The sequence below is a fragment of the Macadamia integrifolia genome, unplaced genomic scaffold, assembly GCF_013358625.1.
Source record: "Macadamia integrifolia cultivar HAES 741 unplaced genomic scaffold, SCU_Mint_v3 scaffold810, whole genome shotgun sequence".
Classification (NCBI taxonomy): domain Eukaryota; kingdom Viridiplantae; phylum Streptophyta; class Magnoliopsida; order Proteales; family Proteaceae; genus Macadamia; species Macadamia integrifolia.
In genome coordinates this window covers 23400-38649 of record NW_024870543.1, presented here as the reverse complement: position 1 = coordinate 38649, position 15250 = coordinate 23400, and the positions used below count along the sequence as shown (strand labels likewise).

Genomic DNA, 15250 nt, shown 5'->3' with positions numbered 1-15250 from the left:
GAAAGAGAAGAAGAAAGAGAAGAAGGATCGTTACCTACTGTATTTGAGTTTCAGGGTGCGGGCGCAGGTCTTCTCTCCTCTCTATGCGCGAAATTGTGAAAAATGAAGAGCTAGAGAGGAAGACAAGTTTATCGGGAACGATTTCCCTAAAATCCCCCAAATAGTTCCTTTTTTTGTTTATTTGAAACGAAACTGGGATGAAACAACTATTTGTCGTTCCGTCAATTCCAGTTTATACGGTTCTTTCTTCACTTTTTGTTCCAAATGGAAACTCGTCTATGATGCACTAAACACTTTATTCCATTTTTTTCGTTCCAATAGAAAGAAAAAACTCTAGAAACGTTCCAAAAGAACATTACCAAACCCAACCTAAGAAGTCCAAGAAATCCAAAGCTTCGAAGAAGCCCAACTTAGTCAAGTCCAATCCCTTCCCGAGTTCCTCCTTCAAATCCATCCTCCATTCTAAACCCTCCGTTTCTAGTACCTCTAACCCTAAAGCATTTCTCCCCCTTCCCGTCCCTCCCCTTCCCCTCCCCTCGATCCCCCTTTGTTTTGGAATATCGAAGGCGTCGTCAAAAAAAATCTGCTACTTGCCCTTCTCCCTACCCCAACGTCCCTAAGGTCTCCTTGCTCTCCCTCTCCACTCCTTATGAATTGCAAGTCTATTTGGAATTTTCAAGGGCTTAACTTGCCGGTTAAGCATGCCAAGATCAGATCCCGCCTAGAGGATTCGCGATCTATCCTCTTTGCAGCAAGGCTATAATCTCTTCTTCTTCCCTCCTTTCCTTCTCTTTTCTTCTTCTTCTTCTCTTCTTCTTCTTCCTTTCCTTACTGCTCAACACTAGCAAATAATTATAATAAGAAAATAGTATTGCCTTAAGGCTTTTATAGCCGAGCCAAAGAGACATTAGGGTCTGTTTGGCTAGGGCCCTTGAAATTAATCCATAACATTAAACACTTATACCTCCAAAGTGGGCCCCACTGCCAGTTGATCTAAAATATAGGATACACTTAGCAAATAGAACCCTACGCAAGGGGTAAGTATGAAGAGTTGTGCTGCAGGGAGGTGGGCTCCACATAGCCAAATGGAAAATTTTTACCCAGGTTAGCACCACTGGCCAATTGATTGGGTCCTATTGGTGGCTGCTATCCAGCTTCAAATAATTGGTCCACTCCATGTCTGAGCTCTACATTCATATCACCAGATTTTTTACCTATTTGCCCATGCTTCTTGGGAAATTTTCCAATGATGTTGGCAGGCTGAGCATTGACAGGTTGGGTCATCCCTGCCTTCCAGGCATTCTACCACTGCCAACCATCCCATTGAATTCTTCTTCTCATCCAATTCTTTCTCAAGATAGTAGAAGGTATGTTAGAATGAACCAGGGTATTATAGGTTTATCCAATATAGCCAACTTTATCGTAAGTCATTGGATCGAATATCTAAAGGTAAGTGATAGAAACCCTAACTCCATGATCTACTTATCTTAAAACCTTTTGATTCCAAGTGATGGTGAACCTTAGGGAAGAGAGGGGAGATCAGAGTAGAGAGAGGGAAAAGGAGAATCACACTAAACACATTCATTCAATAATCAAATCACTCTCTAAATCTTCAATCGATTACAGCCAATATATAGGAAAATAGGAACATGAAATTAGAAATTTAACTGAAATGGAAACTAGCCTAAACTAGGAAACAACTATAAAAAGGAAACCAAAGCAAGGAAATAAATCCTACTCCTATGTTCAAGTCTGGAAAAGAAAAGCATGAAATAAAATACTAAGTAAACTACTAATTTTATTTCCAACCCTCGTTGGACCAAAATCCTGGGTTGGACCGATTCTTCTTGGCTCTTGGCTTCCAAAGCCGGTCATGCTGGTCCAACCAAGAAAGGGCAGCCGTATCTGCATCACCAAAGTTGATTTCCATAACTCCAACTTGGCGTTAATCCATTCTTTTGTCTCATCTATCAAAACAATATCATTAGCAAAAAGTATAGACCAAGGAATGTCTTTGGTTAAATCATCATAGATGAATTAAGAGCAAACATATAGGGGGAGCTGATCTTTGATGTAACCCAATTGGTAATTAGGAATTCATTACCTTAACCCCCCACTGTTCTTACACTAGTCACCAAACCATCATACATATTTTTAATTATGTCCAAATATTTAATTGGAATACTTCTCTTCTTTAGTACTTGCCAAATTAAATAACATATGGAGATCCTTCTTGAAGAATCTTATCTTCACAGAACAAAATCATATCTTAACAAAACAGAATCCTATCTTGTTCTACTGTATAAAATGATAAACAGTCTCTTTTACGATGAAATAAAATTATTCCACAAGGGTGAGTTCTACATTTCCATCTTGGTAACTCTTAATTGAAAATACATGCATGCAGAAGAAAGGCATTTAGTAGACCTGGAGTGAGAATATTACCTAAATGCAAACCATATTTCAGCTGAGAGCCTATGAAAGAACTTTTGGCAGGTTCAAACAGGGATGTCACAATCTTCAAATGTTGTTAGCATTCAATCTCCACCCTTCAAGACCTGTATTCATGTATGCCATATGCAAATAACAAAGTTAATAAATATAGAGACTAGAGAAATATCTAGCTTGTAAATTGTTACACTTGTAACAAAGAACTCATTATAATTCTACTATGCAAAAACCCACAAACGAACATAAAGGAACGTGAAAGAGAAAAGATAAAGATCTCATTATGATTCTAGTGTACAACAGATCCAGGGAGCCCAATTATGAGTGAAGTACTTTAATGGGACAAACTGACTGTCAATAACTGCGAGTCTATCAAGCAGATACACATTAACTGATAATTCATTAAGTAAATAGAAGATACATGTCCAAATGTATCTCCATGTGAAGATGTCATGCTTTAAATGCATAAAAGTATACAAATATATTAAAAGAATGGATTGTAGATGATAAAGGGTATTAATGTAATCTGTCTCTCGCGGTCACGGGCTATATCCTATCTTTATTCCTTTGTCATCATTTTGAGCTTGCCAAAGCCTGCTCTCTCCCTGTAATCGATGAAATTATTGAGATGGACATACTCAGGAACTCAGGAACTCAAGAGGAATAAATACTTCCAAGTAAATTGAATAAACCTGAAACTTAAAGCCTATGAGCCCTCCTTTTCTCTTCATCCCCACAAAGAAGAGCAATTCCGAAAGATGGTTTGGCCTCGTTTTATGGTTCAACTGCTCACACATACCCCGGTTGTACATCCTTAGCCAAAATCAGGAATTTTTCAAGACTCAAGAGTGAGCTCAGATTGATATTACCAAAAAGAAATAAAAAGAGTGAGGTTAGATCGAAGGTTGACCATCCATTTGTAGGATCCAAATAACTCTGTTCTGCAAATTGGTCTAATTTCCAAATACACAGCCTCGTGCCCTCCCGGGACTTGTCCAAAAGGGATCACATGAAAATCAGGTAACTGCCTTTTGTGATCAGGTTTCTTGCTAAGGGGTCTTAACAGGAAAGAGCAGCCCTAAAGTTTGGGGAAAGAGTCTTCGCCAATGAGAGGAATTAGATAAATCTTATTAGAGATGATACAATTCTCAAAGCAGTATTACTCAGCTACGATGCAGAACTCCAAAGAAAACAGTAACAGAAGCTTCCATGGGCTACTAACAAGAACTCATCAACAAGGAATTGATCCAACAGGGAAATCTCGATGTTAAAGGAGATCTGAAATCTTGTTAATTTGATGATTAGGTTCGTAGAATAGCTCTTGATATCATTAATGGTTCCAATAAGAGATACTCAGTTCAAGCCACAGATAATTGATCGGCTAGAACTGCAGGTATGCCAAGAGTTTCATCTCCTTTCCATCCAGGGTAGGGACATTAAAGACATATAACATCATATAAAAATAATGCTACACACGTACGCTTTTGCATCATATCTGGGACGGGTAAGTTAGAATCCTCAAGATCAATGCCTTCTAGCATTTCAACTCAACTCTTATGAGTGTTGGACTTGGATCTCGAAGGCTCAAGATTAAAACCTCGCCTGACAGCATGGGTACTCTAGGTTACTTCAGAGGATAGAAATGCAAGTTAGATGCTGGAGAAAAAGGATGGAGGATTAGCGCACTGGGGTTGGATTAATATATCACAGAGAGTGATAAGAGGAGTCGGGGTGAACTTGAGAAGCTGTTGAGGAAAAAGGAGAAGGTTAAGACACTCTTATTTGAATGTTGTGTCCAACTTGATTTCACCATTCTATCCCAATGAAAAGTTAATCAATGGAAGTTTTCATGATGTCATACATTTGTTTTCAGAAGTTGTGTAAGTTCTCTAACTTATCCTAACATATTCCATTTAACAACTCTGCAAGACTGGCATCTGAAAAAGAAAAAGAGGGTACAAACTTAATGGTACCTTGAGGGGTCTCAAAAAGAAAATCCATTAAATAAAACTTTCATCCTACAGGGCATAAAGGTTGTTCGTGATATATGAAACATTTATAACCAAACATCCACAAGTGTCCCCACAACCATCTTCTACAGGCATATGCCATTTTAGCCTTCACGAAACTGCAATTAGGGGACGAGGAGGCTAGAAATAAGCTAGCATATGTAAGCTATCAGAGGAGGATGATAAAATATTAACTGAAACCTAATTATCTAGAATAGGACTTATTCATCAATCAGACATAATAGCATTGTACCAATGAACAAAAAGGCAATCAACTATGGCATGCATTTCATGGGGGGGAAATTGTGAATTATGCATCCAACGGTATTTAGCTATCAAATTAATAAAAATTAATAAAGAAATTATTATTTGGAATCTTGCCACAAGTGGAATCTAAATAGCATCCATTTGAATATAGTCATCTTAATCTCACTCGATCTAAATCATCAAAAGGGGTATTTCAGAAGAGATGCAAATCTTAAAGAGCATACTATGTATAGTTGTTGGTTCAAATTTATTTTATGAGTCAGATATCCTATCCATGACACACGAGGGTCATTCTCAACTGCAAAGGATATACTTGCAAGCCGGGAAGACGAAACCTGTGAAACAAATAAGACAGATGGTAAGAAGATTCTAGGAACACCAAGAAAGAAGCTTCCATTTGATTTCAATGCTAGAGCTTTTCATCCGTCTTGCATTTTGGGGCTCTTTTGACATATCAAAACTCATCCCTTTCATCCTTAAATCTTGGATGCACCTCTTACCTGCAAAGTTTCATCTGAACCAAAAAGATCAAGGCAAGTGAAAAAGATACGGATAGCAAAGATAGAAGCCACCATCTCCTGCATGTATGTTCTTGTGAACAAGTTGAAAAGCTGAAGAAATTGGTTAGGAAAAATCCAAGTAATGATTAGAATAAAGAGAAAAACTAAAATGAGACCCCCGTTTGATATTGTCAATTAGGGTTTCCATCATGGCAATTTACTACCTGAAGAGGTTTTATTTCTTTGCCAGAGCTTGAGTAGCAATAGATGACCAGTGCTCTTTGAGATTTCCAATAATGAGTGCTGCTGTAATGGATAAATGGTGGCTTCATCGACATGGATTTCCACAACATGGGTTTCTTTAGATTCTACCACCAATATCTCAAAGATCAAGTAAAATATGTGACTTCAAAATGAAACAAATAAAAAGGTAAGCAGAAAAATTAAAAGTATAATTTGTGTTCTGCACAGTGAAATGAATGATATTTAATTTTGGAATTCACCAAAGCTTTGTATGAGAAAGAGCGTGAGAATTGTGGATACCATGAGATGAGAAAGACCACATGAGATCCCTTCACTGAGTATTGAGAGAACCCCAGTTCTCTCTAATGGTTAAATTTTAGTGAATTATATAAATTATAATATTTATTATAAAGCAATTATGCTAGTAAAATCAAATTGAACATTATTTACATTAGCACTAGAAGAAGGAAATTACTATAAAACCCCAGTTTTAGTTACCTTTCCTTTCCCACCAATGTCATAAATGAACTCTTGTCTATTGCAAAGACAGACATTCAAGCTATGTGACAAGGATATACATATATATATAGAGAGAGAGAGAGGATGAAAACATACTTACAGTAATATTCGATATTAACAAAATATTGACAGAGTATAAAAACATTCTTACAATTTGAATAGAAGATTCTAAAACCCCAATTTCAGATCCCTTTCCCACCAATGTTATCCACCACTTATCTATTGCAAAGACATATGTTCAACGGAGAGAGAGAGAGAGAACTATAACAAATTTAAGTGAACCTGCAGGCAGAGTAAGAAACTATTTCTATAAAACCAAAATTTCAGCCCATTATATTTCTAACACAATATGTAGTGTTTGAAAGAGGCATAAAAGAAACTTTTTATTCTTACATGTTTGATCTCTCAATAGTATGATATATAATTTCCTACACAATGGGACCTCGAGGGAGACTCCAATGTGATATGGAACAAGATGATGACATGTATGAAGAGGGTTGCCAATGATGTACTAGGGGAAGAAAAAGGTAGTCGTCAGACCCCTAGAGAGATGTGGTAGAGGGAAATGATGTACTAGAGGAAGAAAAAGGTAGTCGTCAGACCCCTAGAGAGATGTGGTAGTGGGAAATGATATACTAGAGGAAGAAAAGGTAGTCGCCAGACCCCTAGAGAGATGTGGTAGTGGGATGAAGAAGTATAAGTGCAAGTAAACATCAAGATCAAGAAAGTTTGCTTTAAGACACGGTAAAGGACTAAACAAATCGACAAAAAAAGCACTCGTCCGGTTTGACCCTCCTCCTCTCCCATGTAACCTCCTTATGCATTCTCCCCTGCCGACGGACTCTTCAATCTAAAACCCTATGATTGACCCTCCTCCCGCTCCTCCCCTCCCTTCTCCCCCTCCTCTACTATCACCTACCCCTCCTCTTCTCCTTCTCTCCCTCCCAAATCTTGGTCATCGGTTACTTCTCCCTCCCACCCTTCTTGCAACGAACATCCCCTGTTCTTCGTTCTTCATCATTGAAGACCACAAGGTGTCTCACTAGTCTGTTGGAACTTGAGATTACTAAATGGAGACACTGCTTGATTGGCCACTTCCTGGGTATGACCACTCTTCCCGATAGTCAAAGCTTCACTCTCGAATCAGTGGAAGATCTATGGTACTTTCTCGACTTATCTTTTTGACAACGTGTTATTCATTTTCAAGTTCTTTAATGAAGAAGGTTCAAAGTTTGCTCTTCAAGAAGGCCTTAGTTGTAGGGGAAAAAGCCTATATCCCTAAAGCTCTAGAACCAATTTACCAGTCTCAACAAAATTGATTTCAAGGTTCTGCCAATCTGGATCTCTATCCCAAACCCCCCCTTGCACTTCTGGTGTCCCCAAGGTCTGAGCACTGTGGAATCAGTAATTAAAAAGCCACTATAATCGGATCTTTAAATGCATGTCATGGACTGTCTTACATTTTCTCAAATCTGTATAGAGCTATCGGCTGACAAAATACTGTTTAAGTCTATGACCATATCCACCGATAAGGGGTTCTCCTTTACCCAACTATTAAGATAAGCTCATTTGATTGCGGAGAATCATACTCTCATGCCTGATCGTGGAAGGAAGTCCAACTGTACTCATCAACACCATAGTCAAATGGCCTGCCCCAACCAACTTGATGATCCCGTTGCTCGACCGACATCCATTGGCCCTTTAGACACATCCCCTTTACCTAGCAGTCAAAACCGATTTGCAGCTTTACTCTCCTCGTCGTCAAGTGATAGAGAAGAGGGAGAGTTATCTTCGCGTCTTATCTCTGACCATTACCGATCTCCTGGCACTGACATCCTGGCATGTCTTCCTCTCCCTTCCACTTCTTCCTCCTACCCTAGCCCCTTTCTCTATTACCCCCCTATCCACTGTCCTTCTTTGGAAACCTCTCTACACAATCCTCTCGATTCTTCTTCAGACTTACCTCCACCCCTCCCACCTTCTGATGTGGTTAACTTTTCCCCCCTTTTTCTTCAGCCCAGCCCAGCTCCTCCACTTCTTTTGTTCACCATTCCGCTCCCTCCTCTTTTGCTTTCTTGGCCCACCATTTTGGGCCCAACCATAACCTCTCTTAGACCACCCTATCCTCACCCACTCTTAACCCATCCTTCTTCCTCTAACCCGACTCAGATCTTACCCATGCTAATCTCCCTTGACCCCGATATTCACTTTCGTCCCTTGGGTCTTCATCCCAACCTGAAAAGAGCTCCCCTGCCACCTCCCCTCTCTTCTCTTCTGCATGTACTCAATACTCCATCTCACCCTCCGACTTCTCTTTGCAGTTTGCCTCTTGCACTGGCTGCCATAACTTTGCTTCCTCTGGTCTTTCATCACCATGCCGCCACTTTCTATGTCGCCACTGCTAAAGTTGAAGCTGAAGACTCTCCCTCTTCTCGTGACCTCTGCCTCCTTCGTTGCTACTGAAGACACCTCCTCTTTGCTTGTGACTCCCGTCAGACACACTTCCGTGGATTTTACTGCTTCCTTGTTTGCTATATCCTCTTCCTTACTGTTGCCCCCTTCTCTGCCCCCATGGCTTTTCCTCTGTTGTCATCAATGCAATTGACATTGATAATACTCCCCCCAAGGTCGGGTTTCATGCTGCCCTTAAAAATAATGGTCCTTCAACTCCTACCGCAAAGCTATCTGCAACCCCTAAGGGCATTGGTATTGCATCTACACTCAACAACCCTTCTTCTCTTGAGAACACTTTGCTGCCGATCACCTTTGCTACTAGTCCCTCTGAGATAATCCTTCATTTTGGCCTTGAGACCACTTCTATAGTGGGAAACCCTTCTCCTTATGAGAACACTTTGCTGCCCGAGGTTAGAAATGGCTCCATTCTCAGATCTTCTCCATCGCCTCCCTTCTGGAGAAGCCTGATAATTGGTCTACGGTGTTCCACTTGTAGGTAACAAATGGCATCGGATTGATAATCCCCTCCTATATTAGGTTGCCTGTCACCATCTCCACCCCCTCCCCACCCATTACCTCTGATAACCCACCCTTCTCACAGAATTGCGGTTGCCAAGCCCATGGCCTCTAAGCCTAATCCCACCAACTCCTCTAAACCCACCAAACCCCTTATGTCTTCCTGATCCAAATATACCAAAGTTGTCCTCCCTTTCCACCTCCCAAGTGATCCATCTCTCCATCTTTGATTTGTCTCGCTCAAACTTTTCTTCCTTTATGTGATTTATGCCTTAAATCATAACACAGATAGAGAAGATCTCTGGAATGACCTTCGGTCCTATGCTCCCAATATGGGCTCCTTCCCATTGGGCCTTATGGGAGGTTTCAATGTGGTCAGAACTAGTGCTGAAAAGTTGGGTGGAGCCCCTATTGACTCTTCTGTAGTAGGCCCCTTTAATGATTGTATTGATGTCATTAGTATGCTGGATCTTAGATGGTCTGGAGCCAATTTCACGTTGCAAACCGCAAAATCGACTATGGCAGAGATGCTAATAAACTTGATAGAGTTCTGGGCAATGAATCTTGGATGACCTCCTTCCCCTCTTCTCATGCTACCTTGATCTCCCCAACATCTCTAATCATTCCCGAATCTCCCTCCATGTTTATCCTTGCATATCCTTTGGGCCCAAACTTTCAAATTCTTTGATATGTGGACTCTTCACCAAAGCTTCCTCCCTATTATTTGTGAGGCTTGAAACCTTCCTGTCCAAGCTCAGAAATGTCAAGACTACCCTTATAGCACCATTCCACCTTCAGTGACATCTCCAATAGAGTTTTCCTAAGCAAAGACTATCTCCAAACCGTCCAATCCTCTCTCCAATTGGACCCTCTCAATCCTTCTCTTGCTGAGGAGAAAAATGCTGCTACCCTTGAGCTCTCTTCAATCTTCCCTCTTTGCCCAAGAAGGGAGTTTTCTTTGGCATATGATTATGACCCTTCCCTTGTTGATGCAAGGAAATGTCAGATACTTATGTAGTGGGTGTGGTGAGTCAGTTTATGCATGCTCCCAAGAGTGGACATTTAGATGTTGTCTACCACATTCTCTGGTACTTAAGTCCCCTCACAGAAATAACTACTTTATGCCAAGCATAACCACATGAGGATAGAAAGCTTCACTGATGCAGGTTGGGCTTGTTCAGTTTCTAACAGGAGACCTAGATTAGGGTATTGTACATTTGTAGGTGGCAACCTAGTCACATAGAGGAGCTAAAAACAACTTGTGGTGGCTTGATCTAGTGTAAAGACAGAGTTTAGAGCTATGGCTCATGGAGTGTGTGAACTCCTCTAGTTGAGAGGCTGGTTTAAGGGTTGGGATTTGATACTGAGGCACCCATGAGACTTTATTGTGATAGCAAGGCTGCCATAAGTATAACCCATAACCCTATGCAAACACAGAGGTGGACAAACACTTTGTTAAAGAGAAGATTGACTCTAGTTACATATCTTTTGTAAGAACTAGTGATCAACTGGCTGATATCTTCACAAAAGGGCTTCTTCATCATTAGTTTAGTACGCTGCTATCCAAGCTGAGAATGTATAACAATTATTATCCAGCTTGAGGGGGAGTTTTAAAGATTATGCTCTACAGGTATTTATGTCACTAGTTATGTTATATTGTAATTGTTATTTTTCCCTTTTTACCTCCATAGGGAGGTGTATGTAATTACTTGTAATCTAATATATATGTGTTAGAGAGGCAATACTCTCAACGCATATTCTACCATTATTCCTCTCCTTCTTCCTCCTCTTCTTCCACCCTATCCTTTTCTTCTTCTTCTTTGTCTCTTCTTCTCTCTTTCTCCCTTGGTTAATCACAATCCTTGCATTCTAACTTACGGAACATCAATGCAACTTTTGTGCATGTGAATTAGGAAACCTACATTTAAATTTTTAAGAATTTCAAGCAAAAATATGGAACATAAAAATATGACAGTCCAACTTGTGAAATTTGAATAACATATTTCACCTAACATCCTAATAGAAGTTAATGCAATTGTGATTTGGCTCAGTTCCAGCAACAAAAGAAACATAGGAGACAAATTGAGATGTACCTACAATAATATATTAAATGAAACTTTCATCCTACCTGGATATAAAGGTTGTTCTTGATATATCAAAATGTCATTTAGCCATCATGAAACTGCAATTAGGGGGTGGCGAGGCCAGGAATAAGAACACAATGACCTGCAAAGCTAGCATGAATCCTATCTATTCAAAATCAACCCAAATAATGGTAATCTCTCATAGGGGGAATGATAAAATGTTAACTGAATCCTAATTTTCCAGAATATTTCATCAGTCAATAGAATAGCACTATATCAATGAACAGAAGGGCAATGATCTGTAGAGCTAGCATGAATCTTATCCATTCCTAGATAATGGTAAGCTCTCAGATAGGGATGATAAAATGTTAACTAAAACGTAATTATCCAGAATACGACTTATTCATCAATTAGACAGAATAGCATTGTACCAATCAACGAGAAGGCGATAATTATGGATTATGCATCCACAAGTCCACACATAAGCACATCATATTTAACTTATTTATCAAAAAGAATCGACTACTAAGCATCCAAAATAGAAAATTACAATAATTTTTATCTCAATTCTTTATTATTAATCTATTCCAAGCGGTGGAACAGATGATTAAATGTTATCCCAAAAGAAAAATGAATAAGTTTTGGACCACAATTTTGACATTTTAGCGCACATCTGATAGTTCAAAACAATAAAGATATGAATGATCTTCAGTATCTCTGGGTACTAGATGAGTATTGAAAATGAGAAATAAGTAAAAAAAAGAAAAAAAGAAAAAAAGAAAAAAAAAGTAGTAGAATTAACATTAAGCAAAAAAAAAATCAACAATCTTGTATAGTCACAGTGAAAGTAAAGCTAAATAACGATATGGAATGTACAGTTAGCTACCAACAACACCCTCATGTCCTAGTTGTAAGATACATTGGAATTTGGATAATTATCTAAAACTGTAAAGTTCAGCAAAAGGCCAAAAATGAATCTGGTTGAATTAGTGTGCAACAGCAAACTGTATTTCTTTTCCTCCCTTCTGAAGGGAACATATTCTTTTATTCTTTCCATTCCCCCCCCCCCCAATCATTTCCCTAAAAAATATTTTGCATTAAACCCCTTGTAGGTGGCTAAGTTGAGTTTTTGACATTTGCTATATGTTTCATTAATTGTACTAAATGCCAATAGACCACCCAACTTTCAGCAATTGGTGTACAAAGCAAACAATATCAAAAGGACCAACATAAGGAAACTAGATATTTATTTGAATCTCATATTCAAAAGTTTTTACAATGACAAAACTAAAGAATTGGAATACTCAAAATAAAAGAGAGAGAGTCAATAAAGTTGGAATTATGGCATCCTAAATTGACATAAGCGAGCATAACTAGATCCATTGAATTCTTGGAGTATGAAGTACCAATTAGGAAAACAACATAGTAGTTATAGCTACCACAAATCATGCTTGTTCAGAAATATAGATCTATATGAGGTATTGCTCATAAAATGTATCAACAAAGTTGGAATTATGGCATTCTCAATCGACATAATTAAGCAAGCACAACTAGATCCATTATGGCAGCCCACGTGAACATCAAAAGAAAAATATTATGGCATCCTCAGCCGACATAAGCAAGCATGACTAGATCTATTGAATTCTTTGAGTATTAAGTGCCAATTAGGAAAACAACATAGTAGTTATAGCCGCCACCAATCATGCTTGTTTAGAAATATTCTATATGCTCATAAAAAGTGTGTACCCAATGCACAAGGCTCCCACCATTGTGGGATTTGAGGTCATAACGTTCACAGCCTTTGGTTGCAATGGAGCAACCTTATTGTTGGCCGATGCCCACCCTCTATAAGGTATTTGTCGTATAGAAACTTATTCGTCACATCTGATATCAGTATCACTGGGAGCTCAGGCATCAAAATTCAGCAAAAAAGTTTTAAAAGAACTAAGCAAATGGGAACTTATATTAGAATTCACCAGCCTCATTACCACCGTGCCTTGTCAGAAGAGGGAATCTTACAAAGGCTGATACAAGGAAGGCACTGCTGAACTGTGGCAGTAGAATTTCTTGATTGGACATGGCTTTTGGGCACTCACAGATTCTCTTTTAAATGTACTCCACTTCACTCCATTAAAGGTTTCCAAATAGATGCTTCCAATAGAGTTGGAGTAGAAATAGAGTGCTCGAACCTTGAAGATACTTGGATTCAAAAGAATATAACTTCTTTGGAAAACTGAGGTTTATTGATCAATCATTTGATATAGTTCCACCTCATTGCTTAAAGCAAATACAACATGATGAATGGAAAAACCAAAGAATGATTTCTTGAATGTTGTAGAACCCCATAAAATACTTGCAGCGACATATTGAAAAATTTGGAGCAAAAGTGAGTGAATACAGGATCTATAGAATGTATAAAATTGAAAAAAGTGACTGCACCTCCTCCTACCAAGATTTTCAAGCAAGTGGTAACAAAAATCAAACAACACGTCATTTTCAAACCATCTGATTCTACAGAACCTCGATCCTGTAAATGTGTTCTCATCCACAGATACAGGAGTTACCTTCCCTTATTACCCCAATCAAGACACACTAGAAATTTGCTAAAGTTATCTTTTAATGTGTTAAAAGGGCTATGGCATTGGTAAAATGCTTCTGGGAATTCCATTTACCCATAGAGATAGGTGACAACTTACTGCATTTCAATGGCCATGGCTGTAAGACCTGAAAAGATCATTCAGACAATGCTTAGTTAAACATAAGAAAATGAAAACCTAAGAATGATCTTTTCTTTTGTTAACATTCATCCACACATGTATGTGATATTCCTTAATACTTTGTAGCTTGAAAATCGTGAAAGCACTTTTTCCAGAATGTTACAGATATAATTAAAGCACTGAGAGAATAACTGACTGCATTACATAAAACATTAAGGAAGTGGCAAAGGAAATGAGCATATCATAGATGAGTATACCATATACCTTGAATTTTACACCAGATTTCTGAGAAACAAATGCTTGCATAGATCTTTAACACAACAATAATTGTTTGTTTTACAAAAGATTTGGCAGCCACAGGTCAACTAGTGGAGATTGATTTATTTTATTGCAAGTCAAGTAATGGATAAATGATGTCAACTTAACAAAGAAATAAATAAAAAAAATAATAGACCAACAGTATTCGGCAGTCAAATTATTTAAATTTAAAAGAGAAAAAAAAAACATTATTTGGATTCTTCCCACAAGTGGAATTTCCATAACAAGCCATTGGAAGCTATCATTTTAATTTCACTCGACCTAAATCATCAAAAGGGGTATTTCAAAAGGGATGTAAATTGAAAGAGCATACCAAGTATAGTTTTTGGTTAAAATTTATTTTCCAAGTCTAATGTCCTATCCAACCGCACGCAAAGGTCATTCTCAGCCGCAGAGGATATACATGCAAGCCGGGAAGACCATACCTATGAAACAAATAAGACAAATGGTTAGAAGATTCTAGGAACACCATGAAAGAGGCTTCCATTTGATTTCGACCCTACATATTTTAATTCTTCTTGCATCCTGAGCCTCTCTTGACATATCAAAACTCATCCCTTCCATACTTAATTCTTGGACGCACCTCGTAACCGCTTTGCTATCACTTTTCTCTCTCTCTACAACTGCCTTGAAACGTTCCAGTACCTGCAAAACTTCATCCGGACCGAAAAGATCATGGTAAGTGAAGAAAAGACGGATGACAAAGAGAAAAGCCACCATCTCCTGCATGTATGTTCTAGCAAATGAATGGTCAGGAAAATCCATGTAAGGCTAAGAAAAAACAGCACAATTGAAATAAATCCTGTTTTCTATTGTCCATAAGGGTTTCCATCATGGCGATTTTTCTCTTTGTAACTACCTTGAAACTTTCAAGTACCTACAAACGTATAAAGGCATCCTATGAAGGTACCAACTTTATCCTATATATGTAACAAGTTATCGTATTAGGAACAAACTAATCCTATGGTGGTGCAAACATAGGGTTAGTTGCGCCATAAATGTAAGAAGTTATGAACGTATTATAATTTTATCCTATAAATGTAAGAAGGTATCGTATGAAGGTACTACCTTTATCCTATAAATGTAAGAAGTTATTGTATTAGGATTTAGGAACAAACTAATCCTATGATTGTGCAAACGTATTCTATAAATGTACGAACATATCCTATAGGACT

General features: G+C 38.4%; 1 long non-coding RNA gene across 1 annotated transcript; it reads right to left on the bottom strand.

Annotated features, from left to right (window-relative positions):
- Positions 1 to 13005: 13005 nt before the first annotated feature.
- On the bottom strand, positions 13006 to 14804 carry LOC122070029. Its single transcript, XR_006137633.1, has 3 exons — positions 14659 to 14804; positions 14389 to 14500; positions 13006 to 13764 (listed from the first exon to the last, which is right to left on the bottom strand). It is a non-coding gene; the product is annotated as an uncharacterized LOC122070029 (long non-coding RNA).
- Positions 14805 to 15250: the final 446 nt, after the last annotated feature.